The following is a 10014-nucleotide window of genomic DNA, read 5'->3' as shown; positions in this document are numbered from 1 at the left end:
CGGGAAGCAAAAGAAAATTTCCACAAACACCTACGAGAAGTACGATCCAAAAGTTGGGAACACTTCGTTCTAAACCAACTTGCTCTCGATCCTTGGGGAATTCCCTACAAGCTGGTCCGAGAAAAAATCCGCTCTCCGATGGAGCTTTCAACCGTTAGGCGTGGGGATGGGATGACAGAATCCTGGCAGGAAACTGCCGAGGTTCTTCTCCAGTCCCTGCTGCCTGACGATACAGCGGAGGGAGAGACAAATGAACAACGGCAGCTACGAGAGCACTTCAGAAGCAACATATATGGAAATGATACGGCAGTCTACCCATTCTCTGAAGAGGAGGTAGCTGCCCACATAAAAACCCTGAAGATAGGGAAAGCTCCCGGGCCAGATGGCATTGTGGCGGAGGTGGTGCAATTCCTGGCTCCCCAGATAGTTGCCCCTCTGACTTACCTATACAACGAATGTCTGAGGCAGCAGAAGTTCCCTCAAATTTGGAAAAGGGCAAGTGTAGTTATCATCAAAAAAGGAGCCGATAAAGACCCAGCAGACACAAAATCGTACCGGCCAATCTGCCTGCTTGATCTGCTTGGGAAGGTTCTGGAGAGACTGCTAGCTGACAGACTGGCTGCGCACCGAGTGCTGTGCGGGATGAGCAGCAGGCAATTCGGCTTTAGGCCGGGGCGTTCGGCATCTGATGCAATCGCCCTGGCGGCTGAGGTCTGTGGCTCTACCCCGTACAAGTACGTTGTCGGCATCATGGTGGACATAAGTGGCGCCTTCGACAACCTGTGGTGGCCTTCGCTCTTCTCCTGCTTACGGGAGAAGGAGTGTCCAGGACCGCTATATGGGTGTCTGAGGAGCTATTGTGAGGACCGGGAGGTCTGGTTATCATCCCCTAGCACAAGGGTAAGAAAAACAATCACGAAGGGATGTGCCCAGGGCTCCGTGCTAGGTCCCCTGTTCTGGGACATCCATATGGAACCTTTATTGGATACACTACAGCAAACTAATGAAGTGCTAGAGGTGATAGCCTACGCAGATGACCTCCTTCTACTGGTTGGCGGCCGAGGCCGAGAAGACATTGAGCCAAAAATAGAACAAACAATACAAACACTACAACAGTGGTGCCGAGACACAAAGATGACAATTTCACCGACTAAATCAACATACCTTCTTCTAAAGGGACAGCTAGTAAGAAACCCAACTGTTAGGATAGAGGGCTTACCTGTTCTAAGACGACGTGAGACTCGATATCTGGGTATCATCATTGATGAGAAGTGGTCATTTGGTAGACACATTGAAACCGTAACACAAAGAGCATTACAAGTACTCAATAACCTCATCTCCATTGGACACAAACGCTTCCACCTCCCACCACATCTTATCAAACTATATCACAACAGCATACTCACCTCCATAGTGGGTTACGGTTCAGGAGTCTGGGCGCACAGGCTCACGAGGGTGGTGCCTGCCATGACAGTGAGAAGAGTGCAGAGGAATATGGTTATGAGATCAATGGGGGCTTACAGGACAACACCGGGAGGAGCCCTGTTAGTCATAATGGGACTCTGCCCACTAGATATTAAAATTCGGGAGCAGGCCGCCTGGTACTGGGCAAGAAAGGGGAACTTGGACAAGATAGAGGAAATTCTGGGGAGTAGGACTGACAACAAAATTGAGATCAGATTAAAAGGGGAACAGCTATGGCAACTTTCATGGGCAAGTGAAGAAACAGGACGCAGGACCTTCGAGTTACTGCCAGACGTCAGGGAAAGAATAGAAATGACGTATTTTGAACCAACCAGGGGACTCATCCATTTTCTCACTGGGCATGGACCCTATTCGACATATCTATGTCGATTCGGGAAAAAGGCGACACCTACGTGTGATTGTGGCGCTACGGAGGGCACTCCTGACCATGTGGTCTACGAGTGCCCGCTCTTCAATGATGTGGCCTCAGAGTTGCGCGAACAATTACCTCATAATGACACATACAGACTGTTAAGACATGAAGACACCTTCCGGACCATCAACAAACTGGCTAACGCGGTTTCACAAAAGGTCTTAAGGGATTACCTGAATGAACCACACTAACACTTGATTGGGGACTTATTAAATTACTGATCAAGACAGCACCTTATTCCCAATCCGCCCGGGCACGGAAAGGTCGACTCTTCAGTCTAGAATCCGCCGAGTCCCGGGATTAGGGGGAATGGGGAGCAACCCTACCGAACTAGACAACGCACCCAACTATGACATTAGGTTAAGTGTAGTTGTAGAATCTAGTTGTAGATACTTGTTAGGGACCTGCAGCGACCAACTCCATGGCCTGCCCAGTGTCAGGGGCACGCCCATTGGGGTTAGCTCAATGGGCAAGGCCAAATAGTAGGTTTATATTACTAAGCTGACACCTTGTAACGCTGCAGGATTAGCGACTAGTACATAATTAATTTAGTTAAGTCATATAGAGTCCTTAGTTAACATACTAACTGCCCATTGTAGTTTCCAAAGTAAAAAATACATTGCTAATTGCTACTAACTAGTCACTAACTCATATTTAGAATAGCTGCAATTGTTATTGTAAAATGTATGAGATCTTTGGCCCACTAATCAATTAAGGTAGTGGGCTACATTGTATAAATACTATGATATAGAAATAAAGTTTTTTTTAAAAAAAAAAAAAAAAAAAAAAAAAAAAAAAAACCCAGGTGGTGGTGACATCGCCTGGGCCAGGTTAGATGGGCCCAGACCGCCGAACGACTGGGGGACCGACCCACCACCTGAGTAGGAGTGGGTCCTTGGCCTTCAGGTGGAAGCTCGGGCTAGTAGGCGGCGAAGGGCGAGGGGTGCATCCGCCTCTCCGGAGTGCGGGGTGCACTTGCCGAGGAGCGTCGTGTGAAATCGTCGACGACGGGGCCTTCGACGAGGACCAGTGCGCTGGCAACGGCGCGCTGAACCTAGCAGCTCTGATGTGCCTTTGACCTAGGGGCGAGGTTGGTGGGCGAGCTGCAGAAGTCCCCCCCCCCCCCATGCCAGAGGAGCCGGTCCGGGGCAAGAGACGGGCTCCCAACTTTTCACTCGTCTAACTAATCATGGCTGACCAGGAGGCGAGTGATCTTTGTGCGATTTCGAGGGCGAGTGTGTCTACTGTCCCTACCTCGCAGGAGGAAGGGGGACACGAAGATGAGAGTGTTTATGATAGACATTGTCGAATTAATCAAATATTAGACTCTAGTGTCAAAAACGGCAAAATAAGCCAGGCTGCGGTCCTGGCAATAAAGAACGAGCTCGCTTCCTGGGCTATTGCAAACGCGAAGCTCGAGGGGCGTCTCGAAGAACTAGAAAAAGAAAACGCTAGATTGAGACAGCAACCTGTCAAGACATGGGCCGGAGTGGTGGCGCAAGCCGCTACAAAAGCCCAAACAACGAAGGAAACAATTGCAAAAATTTCCAAAAAACCAGACACGGCAGTCTTTTTAAGACCCCTGCCTGGTCAGACAATTAAAAAGGTACAGGAAATTTTTACAACAACTATTGACCCTGCTAGAGATAAAATAAAAATCAACAAAGTAAAGGCCACAAAAAATGTCGTCGTGGTAGATCTTGCCACAGAGGAGGACAGGGACAAAATATTAAAGAATTCCAAACTGAACAAGGCCATTAAATGTGAACCTCCCAGAAAAAGAAATCCTCTGGTGATACTGTACGACGTACCTGTGGCCCTAACTGAAAGCGACATCTACGAAACCATGTATAATCAAAATTTTGATGACACAGAATGGGAAACATTTAAAAATGAATTCAAGCTGCGCTTTAAAACGGGACCTCGGGAACGGGATGTTGTCCATCACGTCGCCGAGGTCTCTGGCAAGATGTGGCGAAAACTTACCGCTATGGGGAAAATTTATATAGGATTTCACGCCATCAATGTTAGAGACTACCTAGTAGTCCCTAGATGCCACAACTGTGGCGATCTGGACCACGTCCACAAGCATTGTGAAAGGAAGCCGGCCTGCTCCAGGTGCGGGGCTGAGGACCACACCAGAAAAAACTGCAGTAAAAGCGCAACCTGCATTCCATGTACCAAGAGAGGAAGGAAACCGTGCAACACTACTGGGAGAAACTGCCCAACGTATAGGATGCTAGAACAGAGACTAATGTCTCGAATTGATTATGGCTGAGGCCGTAATTGAACTCAGGAAGCCAAAAAGGAAATCCCCCAGCAAGAGGCTGAGGGACGCTCTGAGGGCAAACAAATTCAAAGAATTTATACAAAAAATCACACAACCACGATCTTTGGTGACAATAACGAAAGATGTTTGCATACAGACGGACCCGTGTGAAGAAGACGTTCCCTCTCCTCCTTGCTGGGGACCTGGGTCGAAACAAGAGCATACCCGACCACACTGGCATCCTATACTTGGGAGTTCACAATCACAACCACACAGTAAAGAAGTAATATCCACCAAACATGTTCAGTACAATGAAATAAGCAGCTCAATTCCATCTTCTGACACACCATCTCGGGGTGTAATGGGAATTGATCCCCAGCGAATTTACCCCAACCTGGACCACGCATTACAGTTATCAAGACTAGAGGAGCCGGCAATCCTCACAATAGCATTGAGACATGTGGTACGTGTCGGCCACGAGTATGGAAGAGATGTCACATTTCCAGTAATGGAGGCTGTGGACAGAATTCAGCTCAAGACAATGAATCTCCCCACCGACTTCGGAGCCCTGCGAGATCTAGTTAAAAAGGTCTTCGACAGAAGAAACGAAAAATTCGACATGGATGATCTATATTATCAATCAGTGATAACCAATGGCAGAGTAGCCCACGACTGGACAAAATTGTGGCCAGAATCACACATCCATACATACTTCCCACGTGAGCCAACTAAATGTAGGTCAGATAAACACCCATAATAGCAAACTGGTCCTGCAGGAACTCCGGAGGGTGGTGGAAGAGAGGAGTCTAGATGTACTCTGCTTACAGGAACCGCACTCCCAAGCGGGGCGGATCCCATTCATGGCTGCCAACTGGCAAATTATACATTCTAACGTAGAGCCAAAGGCTGCAATTATAATTATCAACAAATCATTTAGAGCTACAGTCCTTGCACAATTCTCTGGCGAACACTGCAATGTCGTGGAACTTCAAACACCCGCGGGAGTGATTTACATCTGTAATATATACTTCCAATACGGAAGAGGAATAGAGGAATTTCTAGAAATACTTACACAAGTCGCCACGGCATTGCAGGGACGAAGATTGATTGTGACGGCGGACATAAATGCGAAGTCCCCCCTATGGTTCAGTGGCACGCACGATGATCAGGGGCTAAAAGCCGAGGAAACAATCATGGCATTACAACTGGCGGTTGCCAACCAACAAGGGAACCCCCCCCACGTATACTGGCGGAGGGGGAGAAGGTACAAATATTGACGTCACACTAATAACACCAAACCTGCCCACAAAGGTCGACAAATGGAAAGTGTGGGACAAAGTAACCACCAGTGATCATAATTTAATAACATTTACCATTGGGGAAAGGGAGTGCCACTGGGACATGGGGTGGGAGCTGCAGCTTAATTACAACAAGGCTAACTGGGACCGTCTCGCGGAGGAGTGCAACATTCCGACATTGCTGGAAGGTGACGGAAACGTGGAAGAATGCGCCGAAGGACTGGTGCAGGCGATCACCACAGCGGTGCGGGCAGCCGTACCAACCAGGAGGAGAGCCGTAGCGGCCACCCCCACACCACGGTCGGTCGAACTGGGACAGATGCGCCAGGCTGTGAGGAGGGCAAGGAGGTACTACCAGCGGAGTGTCGTCTGGAGGGAAAAACGAAGATGGCTTCAGATCTATCGTGAAAGCAAAGAACAATTCCAACAGGAGTTAAGGGCAGTCAGACTCAGAAGCTGGGAAAGTTATGTAAAAAGCCAATTGGCTATAGACCCATGGGGAGTCCCATATAAATTAGTACGAGAAAAGATAAGATCACCAATGGTGCTATCCACCGTCAGGGACGGGGACCGGATGACGGGCACTTGGCAGGAAACTGCTGAGGCCCTCCTCCGGGTTCTGTTGCCTGACGACGTGGAGGAAAATGAGACTGAAGAACAAAAAAGGATAAGGAGAGAAAATCAAAGGGACTATAACAATAACATCAGAGTCTACCCCTTCTCTGAGGAGGAGGTCGCTGCCCAGATCAAGGCCCTCAAAAGAGGGAAAGCTCCTGGCCCGGACGGCATTACTGCGGAAGTGGTGCAATTCCTTGCCCCCCAGCTCGTAGCTCCTCTCACTAAGTTGTATAACGAGTGCTTGAAACTCGGGAAATTCCCAGAAATATGGAAAAAAGCCAATGTAATTATCATTAAAAAGAGTCCAGACAAAGATCCCACAGAAATTAAATCTTATAGACCTATCTGCTTGTTGGACGTACTGGGCAAACTTTTTGAGAGGCTACTAGCAAACAGACTGACAGCACACCGCATGCTGTGCGGGATGAGTGACAGGCAATTCGGCTTTCGGTCTGGGTGTTCTGCGTCTGACGCAATCGCCCTGGCTGCCGAGGTCTGTGGCTCCACCCCGCACAAGTATGTCGTCGGCATCATGGTAGACATCAGTGGCGCCTTCGACAACCTGTGGTGGCCCTCACTCTTTTCCTGCTTGCGGGAGAAGAACTGTCCAGGGCCGCTATATGGGTGTCTGAGGAGCTATTGTGCAGACAGGGAGGTCTGGCTATCGGCCCCTAGCGGCATAGTCAGGAAGATTGTCACCAAAGGATGTCCTCAGGGCTCTGTCCTGGGACCTCTCTTTTGGGATATCAACATGGAGCCTTTACTTGAAGATCTCAAGAACTGTGACGATGTGCTAGAGGTCATAGCATACGCTGACGACCTCCTCCTGCTGGTCGGCGGCCGAAGCCGCGAGGAATTAGAGCCGAAAGTGGAAAGAGCCCTAACTGTTCTTACATCATGGTGCCACAGAAGCAAAATGACGATAGCACCCAATAAGTCCACATACCTACTTCTCAAAGGCCAATTGGTCAGGAACCCGACGGTTAGAATTAATGGTATACCAGTTCTTCGGCGCCGCGAGGCCCGATACCTGGGTGTAATCATCGATGAGAGGTGGAGCTTTGCATCACATATTGACACCGTATCACAAAAATCATTGGTTCTATTAAACAATCTTATCGGAATTGGTCACAAGCGGTTTCACCTCCCACCAAATTTAATTAAGTTATATCACAACAGCATCCTGACCTCAATAATAGGATACGGATCTGGAGTCTGGGCACACAGACTCACGAGGGTCATGCCTGCCATGGCCGTAAGAAGAGTGCAGCGGAATATGCTTCTACGTTCAGCAGGGGCCTATAGGACAACACCGGGGGGAGCACTGTTAGTGTTAATGGGAATCTGTCCATTAGATATAAAAATACGTGAACAGGCTGCCTGGTACTGGGTACAAAAGGAGAACAGGGACAAAATCAGGGAAATACTTGGGGTTTATGCAGGGGACAAGTACACCATTAAAAAGAGAGGGTTAGAACTATGGCAAGATCAGTGGAATAATGAAGATACAGGTCGTAGAACCTATGAGCTGCTACCGGACATGGAAGAAAGAATAAAACTCACATTTTTTACGCCAACGAGAGGAATGCTGCACTTTCTTACTGGACATGGACCATATCCAACATACCTATGTAGGTTTGGGAAGCAGGCTACACCAGCGTGTGACTGTGGCGCAGTGCAGGGCACCCCAGAACATGTGGTGTATGAGTGCCACCTCTTCGATGATGTAGCCCATGAGCTAAGACAACAGCTACCAAATAACGACACGTACCACTTGTTAAGGCGTGAAATCACCTTTGACATCTTAAACAAACTTACAGATGAAATATCAAAAAAGATACTTAAGAACTTTTTAAGGGACAATCACCACCATTAAAGACAAAACTTTCACCGACGTTGACTAGTGCACCCTTACTGTACCGCCGGGCAAGGACTGGCCAGCCGCCTCACGGCTGGAATCCGCCTTGCCCTGGACTAGGAGGGAGGGGTGTACATAAATACCGGACTATGACGCACACCGATTTTGACACTTAGTTAAATTAAGTTAGAAGTAGAAGATAGGATAACACCTTAGAATACTCTGCAGCGACACCAAGTCAAGAGCCAGCCCAGTGCCAGGGGCACGCCCACTGGGATTAGCTCAGTGGGCCTGGCTAACAACTAGTAGGTTTATAGTAGCTCTGGCACAACTTGTAACGCTGCAGGTAGCATGTAGTTTCCCCGTAGATTAATGCTAGAGCCCTATAGCGGTAAAAAATTAGAGATAGATAATAGAAATAATAATAATAATATTACCTGAAGTGTAAAATAACATTGCTGCATCTAATTTGTATCATACTAGGACCCACTAATGTAGTTAGGTAGTGGGTTATCATGTATAATGTAATGTATTGAATAAAGAATTTAAAAAAAAAAAAAATACCCATGAAGTCTTGTGAACAAAATAAAATTCCACAAAATTAAAAGGACACTCCTCCCTTGGAGATAAAACCAGAGCGACCCGTAGTGTGGTTGTGGCACAAGTCACCAACCATAACACAAATAAAACAAATAAAAGAAGGAAAAAGAAATTAAAAATGTAACGCGTCAGCTCAGGAAATCTCAGTTCAAGGTGTTTGCCGCAGTGCCATTTCATAGCCGTAATCCAAGGCCGCCTTCAAAAAATTCGCAAACAATTCGCGAAATTGAACGCAATCCTTCAGTGTCATATACTGGGCCCACAAATAATCCAGGTAAATCACAGTATCAGTGACGGCCATATCGATAAGGGCATAAATCGTATGCCCTAAGATCCAGACAGTGGCCTTATTTTTCGTCCGCGGGAAAGCTTTGAAGTTAGGCACTATCACACGACGAACAGTCACAAGGTGAGGAGGCGTTCTATTAATGTGGGCGACCATTCGTTGACACAGCCGCCATACCGTCGACACCGATGCACACTCAAAACGATGTTCCCGTGTGTCCACAGCACCACATCTACCACAGTTGGCAGAGGGAAGGAGATGAATGTCGGCAAGCCGCTGGTTCGTCGCTAGGGTGTTGTTGACGATCTTAAACCAGAGCGCACTCACGTCCGACGGCAACACCGGGTTGTTGATGTTTGCCCACACGTTCACCCATTCCACTGTGGGGTTCCGGAACACCAGTTTATGACGCGGAGGTTGTCCAGTCAGGGCAACGTAGAGTCCGCGGGCGGTCCTGTGTCTGTCGGTAGCCGTTGACAGAGCGTAGCTCCTCGTCAAAAAGTACTCCCGTATGTAGGACATCTTATACGGGATGGCCGCGAGAGAGACGGGCGCCGCTTCAGAGTGTGGGCGGTAGAGCTCCAGGAGTGCCGCGGTGGTTCCTGCCGGGTTGTCGGACTGCAGGGTGGCTGTCCGGTGGACGAGCAGCGCGCCGCATTTGCGTGGAACGTCGGTGAAACCGAGGCCGCCCAGCTGCCTGTCGATGACACAGGTCGAAGCCTTGACTTTAAAAATTTCATGCCGCCACAGGAGCCAGTAGACTGCCTGCGAAATCGCCCTCCCGATCGGCTTCGGAACACTAAGCAGTTGGGCGATGTACCACGCGTTCGATAAGATGAATGTGTTAATGACAGCCACACGTTGATGTAAGTTGAGTCGGCGACCTGAGTGGCTGCGACATAGGGCCTTCACAGTGCCAAGAATGCGCCTCCAGTTTAAAACTTGCATTTTTTGTGGGCACGCTACAATGTCGAGTCCTAAAATTTTGTGGGTGCGCACAACACGGAACCAGTCCCGTTCAGCAGACAGTCCCCGACGACCCAGTGGTACCAACACAGTTTTCCGCGTATTCAGAACGGCGCCAGAGGCACGTTCGTACAATGTCAGAACATCGCGAACTCTGTCCAAGTCATGTGCCCGCCCCATGAAAAGCCCCACGTCGTCAGCATAGGCAGCACATTTGAGAGA

The sequence above is a fragment of the Schistocerca americana genome, chromosome 2, assembly GCF_021461395.2.
Source record: "Schistocerca americana isolate TAMUIC-IGC-003095 chromosome 2, iqSchAmer2.1, whole genome shotgun sequence".
Taxonomy (NCBI): Eukaryota; Metazoa; Arthropoda; class Insecta; order Orthoptera; family Acrididae; genus Schistocerca; species Schistocerca americana.
Note: the sequence above shows the minus strand (reverse complement) of the source record.